The sequence below is a fragment of the Haliotis rubra genome, unplaced genomic scaffold (assembly GCF_003918875.1).
Source record: "Haliotis rubra isolate DU_JTF1 unplaced genomic scaffold, ASM391887v1 Scf291, whole genome shotgun sequence".
NCBI classification, from domain to species: domain Eukaryota; kingdom Metazoa; phylum Mollusca; class Gastropoda; order Lepetellida; family Haliotidae; genus Haliotis; species Haliotis rubra.
Genome location: NW_025766959.1, coordinates 724,861 through 737,249, shown reverse-complemented (window position 1 = coordinate 737,249; position 12,389 = coordinate 724,861). Strand labels below are relative to the sequence as shown.

Here is a 12,389-nt window from a genome sequence, read left to right as displayed (position 1 = left end):
CATGTCACAGTTCAACAATGATACCGCAATCAGACATAACATTTGTTCCAAGCGAATCAGTCCTTGTTTCAACTCCACAGTGCCAAGCGCCAGGGTAACAACAAGTACCATGTTTCTACGATTGTTGGTACGACGTAGCACCTGTGGAACAGACATTGTGTAATTAGGATAATCCTTGGAAGGAATCTTTCTGTTTAGATATCGAACAAACGAAATTGGTCATAATTCGAACTTACTGTGATTACAAAACGGTCTATGCCTATCCCCCTTTAAGTCAGGGAATTCTAAATTCTATTTTGTTTTTAAATTATGTGATAACATGCTAAATGTAACATTAACCTCAGCTATGAGGCGATTCTTAACACAAACAAGCGCAATGCAATTTTGGTTATTAATTAGAATAATCCTTAACTTCAAGATTGATCCTTCTGGATGCTTGAAGGAATCCTTCTGTTTAGTTACCGGGCAGACGAAGCAGTTTTTATCAGCTATCATTTCCCTTAAATATCAAACGGACAAAGCGTATCCCCCTTTAAGCCAGGACATACTACTTTGTTTTTTAAAGCATGTGTTAACATGCTAATTAAAGCAGTAACGTAAGTTATGAGACCGTGAATCTTAACACAAATAAACCAGACTTGTACACGGCATTAAAATAAAACTCAAATATACAGACGGGGAGTGTTTAAAGTTAAACCGCCTGCAATATATTTAGAATTTAACTTTTTATGGAATGTTTATAGCTTGACTTCGAATTTGGAATGTTACAATCTGTACGCGGAAGAACAGCTTTCATCAATGGAATGCTTTTCAACAATATTCAGGCTCTGTGAATCAGATGTTTTTCTTACGGAGAATGCGTTGTGTTGTTTCTTGACGTAAATACATTTTGCGCAATAAACTAATCGCTTGGTCTGGCCTGGTGTTGTATTACAATCTCTGGCTAACATTCGGTAACCTTTGAACCCACAGTATCTACAAGTCGATAACTTTATATGAATGCATGAATTACGATGTGGTGATGTCTGATAAACAGATTCACGGATAATTTCACACTGCTTATTGTACAGTAAAAATGTTTTCCAAAACATTCGTTGCGTATTTTAATACTCAGAAAGACATAGAATACATATTAATGTTCGTTAGATGAAATAAATGTTGCGTCACAAGTCCTCGAACGAATAAATCCGAACTAATTGACAGAGAAAGGCAACATGAAAGAAATTCTTCGCATTCAGTGGTGAAATCATGAAAAGTAATTTGACATTCCTTTGAAATAAAAACATTTTGCGAAGAAATGTGGTTTTGAAATTATGCACTAATTCAAACTGGAATTTCAAAAGTGCCATTCATTGAGAACGGGAAATGCCAACTGTATATAAAAGAATCATTTACACTTTCTTTTATTTCATTATCAGCATTGTATATACATCAGTAGATGGTGACGTGCTTCTCTATAAATATTTATGTGTTGTTTATAAATAAGAAAGCAGAGATATTTCTTAAATTCGACTTCCCACGAAAAACTGGGTCAGGTGACGTAGTAAAGTATAGTTTGTGTATTCTTCATGGGTAGGGATTACAGTAATAAAAAGAACCTCGGAGAAAAGATAACATAGCTTCTTTTCAAAGGGTAAATTGTATAGTATTGGTGTTTGTGTGGATATAGGTTGGACTAACAGTCGCCTGGGGCGTTCGCTGAGGTGGACGTTCACATCGGGGTGGAGACAGCATGCTTCCGGAAACCTCATGTTATACTGAAACCTTGTGAATCCGGATGGTATGATTCCAAATACATTCGTCCGTATTAACAAAGCCGCGGGTTAACGAGATTGCGAGAAAAATGTGTCTGTCTGTCGGATGTGCATTGTATGGGGAGTGTGTGCCATGCATGTGGTGTGTGTGTCGTGTGGGTAGTGCATGGTGAAGATGCGTGATGTGTCTGTTCGTGGTCGTATGTGTAGTTGCATGTGTCGTGCATGTGGTGTTGTATCGTATGTGTACTGCATGTGTCGTGTGTGGATTATTGACGTGCATGTGTGACGTGTGCATGTGATGTGTGTCGTATGTGTGCATGTGCATGTGTCGTATGTTATTGTAATGTGTCGGTGCATGTGCATACGTCGTATGTGTGTTGCATGTGTCGTATGTGGTGGTGATGTGACGTGCATGTGGTTGTGTCGCATGTGTATTATGTGTCGTATGTGAATTGATGTGTCGTGTGATGTGTCGTATGTGTAACGCGTGTCGTATGTATGTGTATTGTGTGACGTGCATGTGGTGTAGTGTCGTATGTGTATTGCATGTGTCGTCGTATGTCATTATTGTGACGTGCATGTGGTGTGTCGAATGTGTATTGCATATGTCGTATGTGATACATATGGTGTGTCGACGTGCATGTGTGTGTCGTAATGACGTGCATGTGTATCTCGTATGTGTATTGTCGTAATGTGTTATTGATGTGACGTGCATGTGATGTGTATTGATCGTATATGGTTGTACGTGGTGTGATCAGATATCTCTGGCTATTGAATGATGGCTGTGACGATGCATGTGTGGTGTGTCGTATGTGTACTGCATGTGGCGGCGTATGTTGATGATGAGTCTGGACAGACATGTGACGTACATGTGCGTTAGTGTCGTGTATATGTTATTACTGCATTAACGAGTCGAGAAAATGTGTCTGTGGTGTGATGATGTGCATTGTGGTAGTGTGTATTGCATGTGTCGTGTGTGTTGTGTAATGATGTGGCCGTGCATGATGGTCTCGCGTGTATTGTGTCTGTGTCGTATGTGTAGTCGATGTGACGTGCGTATTGATGTGTCGAATGTGTATTGTATATGTCGTGTGTTGTGATGTGATTACGTGCCGCATTGTAATGATTGTCATGTCAGGATGACAATGTGATCGTGTGATGCATCGTGGTGTGTCGTATTATGTATTGCATGTGTCAGATATGTGTTGATGTGACGTGCATGTGGTGTGTCGAATGTGTTATTGTGTGTCGATGTGTGTGGTGGTGTGACGTGCATTAATGGTGTATTGTGTACTACATGTGTCGTATGTGTGTGACGATGCATGTGGTGTGTCGAATATGTGTACTGCATGTGTCGTATGTTGTTGTGTGTGACGTGCATGTGGTGTGTCGTATGTGTAATGTGTGTCGAATGTGTCGTGTGACGTGCATGTGGTGTGTGTCGTATGTGTATTGCATGTGTCGTATGTGTATTGTATTATTGTGACGTGCATGTGGTGTCTCGTATGTGTATTGCATGTGTCGTATGTGTTGTGTATCTGACGTGCATGTGGTGTGTCGAATGTGTATTGCATGTGTCGTATGTGTTTATTGTGACGTGTGTGGTGTGTCGTGGTTGTTAATATGTGTGACGTGCGTAATGGTGTGTCGTGCATGTGTATTGCATGTGTCGAATGTGTGATTGGTATGTGACGTGCATGTGTGTGTCAGGACGTATGTGTATTGCATGTGTCCGTTTTATGTGTTACTACGTGTGTGACGTGCATGTGGTGTGTCTCGTGTATTGCATGTGTCGAATGTGTCGTGTGTGACGTGCATGTGATCAATTAAGCATCGTATGTGTATTGCATGTGTCAGATGTGTGTATGCCGTGACGTGCATGTGGTGTGTCGTAATATGTATTGCTGCATGTGTCGTATGTGTTTGTTGATGTGACGTGCATGTGATTGCGTGTTGTGTCGTATGTGTGTATTGCATGTGTCGTGCATGTGTGTCGTGTGTGACGTGCATGTGGTGTGTCGTATGTGTATGTGTTGCATGTGTCAGTATGTGTGGTGTGTAATGACGTGCATGTGGTGTAATCGTATATTGTGTATTGCATGTGTGTGTGAATGTGTCGTGTGTGACGTGCATGTGGTGTCATTATTGTCGTATATGTGTACTGCATGCATGTGTGTGTGACGTCAGATGTTATCGGTAATGTTGTGTGACGATGCATGTGGTGTGTCGTATGTATATTGCATGTGTCGAATGTGTCGTGTGTGACGTGCATGTGGGGTGTGTCGTATGTGTATTGCATGTGTCGAATGTGTGTCGTGTGTGACGTGCATGTGGTGTGTCGTATGTGTACTGCATGTGTCGTATGTGTTGGCGTGTGTTATGTGACGTGCATGTGGTGTGTCGTATGTGTATTGCATGTGTCGAATGTGTTGTTGTGTGACGTGCATGTGGTGTGTCGTATGTATTAATATGCATGTGTCGTATGTGTCGTATGTTATTGTGTGACGTGCATGTGGTGTGTCGTATGTGTATTGCATGTGTCGAATGTGTCGTGTGTGACGTGCATGTGGTGTGTCGTATGTGTATTGCATGTGTCGTATGTGTTGTGTGTGACGTGCATGTGGTGTGTCTCTTATATGTAGTTCATATGGTGTGTGTGTGTGTGTGTGTGACGTGTGTATATCTCTGTGTGCAATGTGTGGCTGTACACCCCTTGATTCCTTGCCACAGCACCGTTACTTCGACACATATATGTGAGTGAGTGAGTGGGTTTAGTTTTAGGCCGCACTCAGCAATATACCAGCTATATGGCGGCGGTCTGTAAATGATCAAGTCTGGACCAGACAATCCAGTGATCAACAGCATAAGCATCGATATGCGCAATTGGCGGCACATATGTATATATATACTTGTATAGCCGCGGGTTAACGAGATTGCGAGAAAAATGTGTCTGTCTGTCGGATGTGCATTGTATGGGGGTGTGTTGTGTGCCATGCATGTGGTGTGTGTGTGGTGTAGTGCATGCATGAGTGCGTGTGATGTGTCTGTGTCGTCATGTGTGTGTGGTGTGTGACGTGCATGTGGTGTGTCGTATGTGTACTGCATGTGTCGTATGTGTGGTGTGTGACGTGCATGTGGTGTGTCGTATGTGTATTGCATGTGTCGAATGTGTGGTGTGTGACGTGCATGTGGTGTGTCGTATGTTGTATTAATGTATAGTCGAATGTGTGGTGTGTAACGTTAATGTGGTGTGTCATATGTGTGTTGCATGTGTCAGTATTGTGTTGTGGTAACGACGTTATGTGGTTGTGTCGTATGTGATGCATGTGTCCGAGTGTCATTGTTGATTGTGCGTAGTGGTTATCGTGTCATTATAGTATTGCGGACGCATTGTGGTGCATTGATTGTGACATTATGTAGTGGGTGTGTCGTGATTATTGCGTAATGATGTGTCGTATTGACGTTAAGTACGTGTGTGGTGTTGATGTGATCGGTGCATGTCGTTATGATGTCGTGATGAATCGTGCATGTGATTAGTGTCGTATGTGTGATGTACTGCGTTAATGGAGTGATGTGACGTGCGTAATGTCGTATGTGTTTATGTCAGATGTGACGTGCATGGTGGTGTGTCGTAATGTGTGCATGTGTCGTTGTGACGTGCGTGGAATGTGTCGTATGTGTCGTGTGTGACGTGCATGTGGTGTCCTCGTAATGTGTATTGCATGTGTCATGTGTTGATGTGACGTGCATGTGGTGTCCTCGTATTGTTATTATTGCGTATGTGTCGTGTGATGTGTGTGATTGTGTGACGTGCGTAATGGTGTCTCGTATGTGTATTGCATGTGTCGTATGTGTTATTCAGATGTGACGTGCATGTGGTGTCTCGTATATTATATTGCATGTGTCGAATGTGTTGTGATGTGACGTGCATGTGGTGTGTCTCTTATATGTAGTTCATATGGTTGGTATGATGATGTTTGTGTGTTGTGACGTGTGTATATCTCTGTGTTACAATGTGTGTAATACGCCCTTGATTCCTTGCCACAGCACCGTTACTTCGACACATATAATGTGGAGTGAGTGAGTGGGTTTAGTTTTAGGTCGCACTCAGCAATATACCAATATATGGCGGCGGTCTGTAAATGATCAAGTCTGGACCAGACAATCCAGTGATCAACAGCATAAGCATCGATATAAGCAATTGGCGGCACATATGTATATATATTGTATAGCCGCGGGTTAACGAGATTGCGAGAAAAATGTGTCTGTCTGTCGGATGTGCATTAATATGGGGAGTGTGTGCCATGCATGTGGTCGTGTGGGTGTGCATGTGGTGTGATGCATGATGATGTGCGTGTTGATGTGTCGTGTGGTGTGTCGTATGTGTGTGTCGTAGTGTGACGTGCATGTGGTTGTGTCGTATTATTGATTGCATGTGTCGTAATGTGTGGTGTTGTGTGACGTGCATGTGGTGTCATGTATGTGTTATTGCATGTGATTGTATGTGGTGTGCATGATGTGTGTGGTGGTGTGACGTGCATGTGGTGTGTCGTGTGTGTGTACTGCATGTGTCGTATGTGTTGTGTGTGACGATGCATGTGGTGTGTCGTAATGTGTATTGCATGTGTCGAATGTGTCGTGTGTGACGTGCATGTGGTGTGTCGTATGTGTATATGTGTCGTATGTGTGTGTCGTGTGACGTGCATGTGGTGTGTCGTATGTGTATTGCATGTGTCGATGTGTGGTGATGACGTGCATGTGGTGTGTCGTATATGTATTGCATGTGTCGAAATGTGTCGTGTGTGACGTGCATGTGGTGTGTCGTATGTGTATTGCATGTGTCGAATGTGTGGTGTGTGACGTGCATGTGGTGTGTCGTATGTGTATTGCATGTGTCGAATGTGTCGTGTGTGATTAATGACGTGCATGTGGTGTGTCGTATGTGTATTGCATGTGTCGAATGTGTCGTGTGTGTGCATGTGAATGTGTCGTATGTGTATTGCATGTGTCGTATGTGTTGTGTGTGACGTGCATGTGGTGTGTCGTATGTGTATTGCATGTGTCGAATGTGTCGTGTGTGACGTGCATGTGGTGTGTCGTATGTGTATTGCATGTGTCGTATGTGTGGTGTGTGACGTGCATGTGGTGTGTCGTATGTGTATTGCATGTGTCGAATGTGTCGTGTGTGACGTGCATGTGGTGTGTCGTATGTGTATTGCATGTGTCGTATGTGTTGTGTGTGACGTGCATGTGGTGTGTCTCTTATATGTAGTTCATATGGTGTGTGTGTTTTTGTTGTGACGTGTGTATATCTCTGTGTGCAATGTGTGGCTGTACACCCCTTGATTCCTTGCCACAGCACCGTTACTTCGACACATATATGTGAGTGAGTGAGTGGGTTTAGTTTTAGGCCGCACTCAGCAATATACCAGCTATATGGCGGCGGTCTGTAAATGATCAAGTCTGGACCAGACAATCCAGTGATCAACAGCATAAGCATCGATATGCGCAATTGGCGGCACATATGTATATATATACTTGTATAGCCGCGGGTTAACGAGATTGCGAGAAAAATGTGTCTGTCTGTCAGATGTGCATTGTATGGGGAGTGTGTGCCATGCATGTGGTGTGTGTGTCGTGTGGGTAGTGCATGATGAGTGCGTGTGATGTGTCTGTGTCGTATGTGTAGTGTCGCGGTGGTGACGTGCATGTGGTGTGTCGTATGTGTACTGCATGTGTCGTATGTGTGGTGTGTGACGTGCATGTGGTGTGTCGTATGTGTATTGCATGTGTCGAATGTGTCGTGTGTGACGTGCATGTGGTGTGTCGTATGTGTACTGCATGTGTCGTATGTGTGGTGTGTGACGTGCATGTGGTGTGTCGTATGTGTATTGCATGTGTCGAATGTGTGGTGTGTGACGTGCATGTGGTGTGTCGTATGTGTATTGCATGTGTCGTATGTGTTGTGTGTGACGTGCATGTGGTGTGTCGTATGTGTATTGCATGTGTCGAATGTGTCGTGTGTGACGTGCATGTGGTGTGTCGTATGTGTATTGCATGTGTCGAATGTGTCGTGTGTGACGTGCATGTGGTGTGTCGTATGTGTATTGCATGTGTCGTATGTGTTGTGTGTGACGTGCATGTGGTGTGTCTCTTATATGTAGTTCATATGGTGTGTGTGTGTGTGTGACGTGTGTATATCTCTGTGTGCAATGTGTGGCTGTACACCCCTTGATTCCTTGCCACAGCACCGTTACTTCGACACATATATGTGAGTGAGTGAGTGGGTTTAGTTTTAGGCCGCACTCAGCAATATACCAGCTATATGGCGGCGGTCTGTAAATGATCAAGTCTGGACCAGACAATCCAGTGATCAACAGCATAAGCATCGATATGCGCAATTGGCGGCACATATGTATATATATACTTGTATAGACGTATTCTGGCCGAGCTACATACATGTATATGTTAGTGACATTTTGTGTGAGATTCATGTAGTAGCGGTATCGCCTAGCCAGTACTGCAAGCAGTGACCAGGGCTGGTATCTAGAATAGTGGGCCTCATCAGCCCGGAGATCCCAGGACTAAAATCTTCTGAGACAGTCACCTCTCGGCACCAGGCAGCGAATGGTAATGATCAGGTTGTTTTAACCCGATGGTTTGGATGTCAGTACTTAATGAATCGCAGTACATAAGAACACATTGAAGGCATGTAGTTTCCGGGTGACCCATTAAAGGCGTGTGTACATACATAGATGCCATTGTGTCCATCTGATCAACATATACACACAGACGTAACTGGCATCATGTTCTTCTGACGTATCTTAGTTTTCTTTGAAGATATACAGTGTCCCAGTATATAACTGGACTGAATTTGCACTTTTGTAAAACAATTCGTTAATTCAAATCCGATTTAAGTTAACATATAAATGTACAAACGGTTATATTGATTCCCATGATGTTAATGACAGTTTGAAGTGGACGGACAATGTGCTCTGTTCCTGTCCCTTTGACCCCAGTACACATTAAAGGGACCCGTGAAGATCCGGGTTAGACTTGGTGTTCAGTAACCCATGCTTGTCGCAAGAGGCGACTAACGGTATCGGGTGGTCGGGCTCGCTGACTTGGTTGACACATGTCATCGTATCCCAATTGCGTAGGTAGATACTCATGCTGTTGATCTGGATTGTCCGGTCAAGACTCGATTATTTACAGACCGCCGCCATATAGCTGGAATATTGCTGAGTGCGGCGCTCAACAACAAACCAACCGACGCATTAAAGGGGTCCATATCTATTTACATCCTTCACGTTACAATGGGAACAGTTTCCTCATACAGGTAATTTTCCACTCCAATTCGTCCATTCTTTTGCACGTTAACCAGCCTCGCAAAATTGTAAGGAAATACAAGGCACCCGGTTCTCTTAAATGTTGAAATATAATATTTTATAGAAACACATGTATATCTACAACTGTCTATATATCGCGGCCTCGACACTAAACGTAACTGTTTTGTAGGCATCATGTTTGATCTTTTGTCGTCAACAACATCTGCCATAATTCGTCCTTGGTTTTACGGACTTAATATGGCTGTAATACAATAACTCTGCCCCACATTGAACTACACTGAAGCAGAAATACAGAAATTGTACAGACTAAGTGAGCCGACTGTAAACCAGCTCCAGGGCGAAAAACGCTACATTAACATTAACCTTACGTTATTTCATCCCTGAGAGAAGCCCTTTGTGGGGGTACTACATATAGGTAAGCATCCTCCCGAAAATACCTTCGGGTTTTGTTATAGAGAATGGCATGTTGACAATGTTCAATTTCACCGCGGTTGGTCTGAAGTTAGCCTTGCACCAAGGCTGCACTGAATGCTGAGCCCATGGATGTATAGTAATTCTTTCCTTCGAAGAGGCAAGTCTAGATAAGCGGACAGTACATCTAACGACCCCAGTCGGTTAATTATTGTTTTGTAGAAATTATCATTTAAGCTATTAACTTTTACCTCAGAGACTTGTGCAAGTCCAGTCTGAAGGGACATGTGGCAACCTAGGACGGCATACTGTCAGATTCATAAAGGACATCACACGAAGAATTTGAGAACTGTAAGACATAAACTACCTGTATGTCGTTATCAGACCGTTCGAGGTATGAAGCTAATGTGGTTGTTTCATACCTGTTGACAGACGCAAGGCAGCTTCACCTCTGTATACCTGTGTTACGCTGGTGTGCATGGGCACGTGGAGCTGATTGAGTGAGATGAACTTTACGGCGCTCTGACCTCTATGACATTTATAGCATGATAGGAGGATACAGAATCTGCAGAAGGTCGGTGCTCAGTGACCGGCGGGGGAAAGGTCGGTGTTCGATCCCCGCCATACAAAAACACCCGTTAAAATCATAGTGTGTTAAAGTGGGGTATCCTAAGTGTGGTATCCAAGTCATAGTGTGTTTAAGTGGGGTATCCAAGTCATAGTGTGTCTAAGTGTGGTATCCAAGTCATAGTGTGTCTAAGTGTGGTATCCAAGTCATAGTGTGTCTAAGTGTGGTATCCAAGTCATAGTGTGTCTAAGTGTGGTATCCAAGTCATAGTGTGTCTAAGTGTGGTATCCAAGTCATAGTGTCCAAGTCATAGTGTGTCTAAGTGTGGTATCCAAGTCATAGTGTGTCTAGGTAGGGTATCCAAGTCATATTGTATCTAAGGAGGGTATCTAGCCACCTTGTGTCTAAAAGGGATATCCAAGTCATAGTGCATCTAAGTGTGGTTCCAAGTCATAGTGTGTCTAGGTAGGGTATCCAAGTCATATTGTGTCTAAGTGTGGTTTCCAAGTCATATTGTGTCTAAGTGTAGTATCCAAGTCATAGTGTGTCTAAGTGTGGTATCCAAGTCATAGTGTGTCTAAGTGTCTATAGGTGTAGTGTATCCAAGTCATAGTGTGTCTAAGTGTGGTATCCAAGTCATAGTGTGTCTAAGTGTGGTATCCAAGTCATAGTGTGTCTAAGTGTGGTATCCAAGTCATAGTGTGTCTAAGTGTGGTATCCAAGTCATAGTGTGTCTAAGTGTGGTATCCAAGTCATAGTGTGTCTAGGTAGGGTATCCAAGTCATATTGTGTCTAAGGAGGGTATCTAGCCACCTTGTGTCTAAAAGGGATATCCAAGTCATAGTGCATCTAAGTGTGGTTCCAAGTCATAGTGTGTCTAAGTGGGGTATCCAAGTCATAGTGTGTCTAAGTGTGGTATCCAAGTCATAGTGTGTCTAAGTGTGGTATCAAAGTCATAGTGTGTCTAGGTAAGGTATCAAAGTTATATTGTGTCTAATTATATAAGTAGGGTATCTAGCCACCTTGTGTCGAAGAGGGGTATCCAAGTCATAGTGTGTCTAAGTGTGGTATCCAAGTCATAGTGCGTCTAAGTGTGGTATCCAAGTCATAGTGTGTCTAGGTAGGGTATCCAAGTCATATTGTGTCTAATTATATAAGTAGGGTATCTAGCCACCTTGTGTCGAAGAGGGGTATCCAAGTCATAGTGTGTCTAAGTGTTGTTCCAAGTCATAGTGTGTCTTAGTGTGGTATCTAAGTCATAGTGTGTCTAAGTGTGGTATCCAAGTCATAGTGTGTCTAGGTTGGGTATCCAAGTCATTGTGTCTAATTATATAAGTAGGGTATCTAGCCACCTTGTGTAGAAGAGGGGTATCCAAGTCATAGTGCGTCTCAGTGTGGTATCCAAGTCATAGTGCGTCTAAGTGTGGTATCCAAGTCATAGTGTGTCTAAGTGTGGTATCCAAGTCATAGTGTGTCTAGGTAGGGTATCCAAGTCATATGTGTCTATTATATAAGTGTGTATCTAGGTGTAGAAGAGGGGTATCCAAGTCATAGTGTGTCTAATTATATCCAAGTCATAGTGTATCTAGGTAGGGTATCCAAGTCATATTGTGTCTAATTATATAAGGAGGGTATCTAGCCAACTTGTGTCTAAAAGGGGTATCCAAGTCATAGTGCGTCTAAGTGTGGTATCCAAGTCATAGTGTGTCTAGGTAGGGTATCCAAGTCATATTGTGTCTAAGGAGGGTATCTAGCCACCTTGTGTCTAAAAGGGATATCCAAGTCATAGTGCATCTAAGTGTGGTTCCAAGTCATAGTGTGTCTAGGTAGGGTATCCAAGTCATATTGTGTCTAAGTGTGGTTTCCAAGTCATAGTGTGTCTAGGTAGGGTATCCAAGTCATAGTGCGTCTAAGTGTGGTTCCAAGTCATAGTGTGTCTAGGTAGGGTATCCAAGTCATAGTGCGTCTAAGTGTGGTTCCAAGTATTAGTGTGTCTAGGTAGGGTATCCAAGTCATATTGTGTCTAACTAGGGTATCTAACCACCTTGTGTCGAAGAGGGGTATCCAAGTCATAGTGCGTCTAAGTGTGGTTCCAAGTCATAGTGTGATTAGGTAGGGTATCCAAGTCATATTGTGTCTAAGGAGGGTATCTAGCCACCTTGTGTCTAAGAGGGATATCCAAGTCATAGTGCGTCTAATTGGGGTTTCCAAATGATATTTTGCCTGCTGGGTATCACAATTATAGTGTGTCTAAGTGGGCTATCCTAGCTAATGTGCAGCATTGAATATCGCAACAAAACACCG

The 12,389-nt window shown here is 43.1% G+C and overlaps 1 protein-coding gene across 1 annotated transcript in view; it reads right to left on the bottom strand.

Moving 5' to 3' along the window:
* The window catches only part of LOC124281977 (globin-like), a 38,587-nt gene that overhangs the window by 18,594 nt on the left and 7,604 nt on the right, over positions 1 to 12,389 (bottom strand). The gene's annotated exons all lie outside the window — the stretch shown is intronic.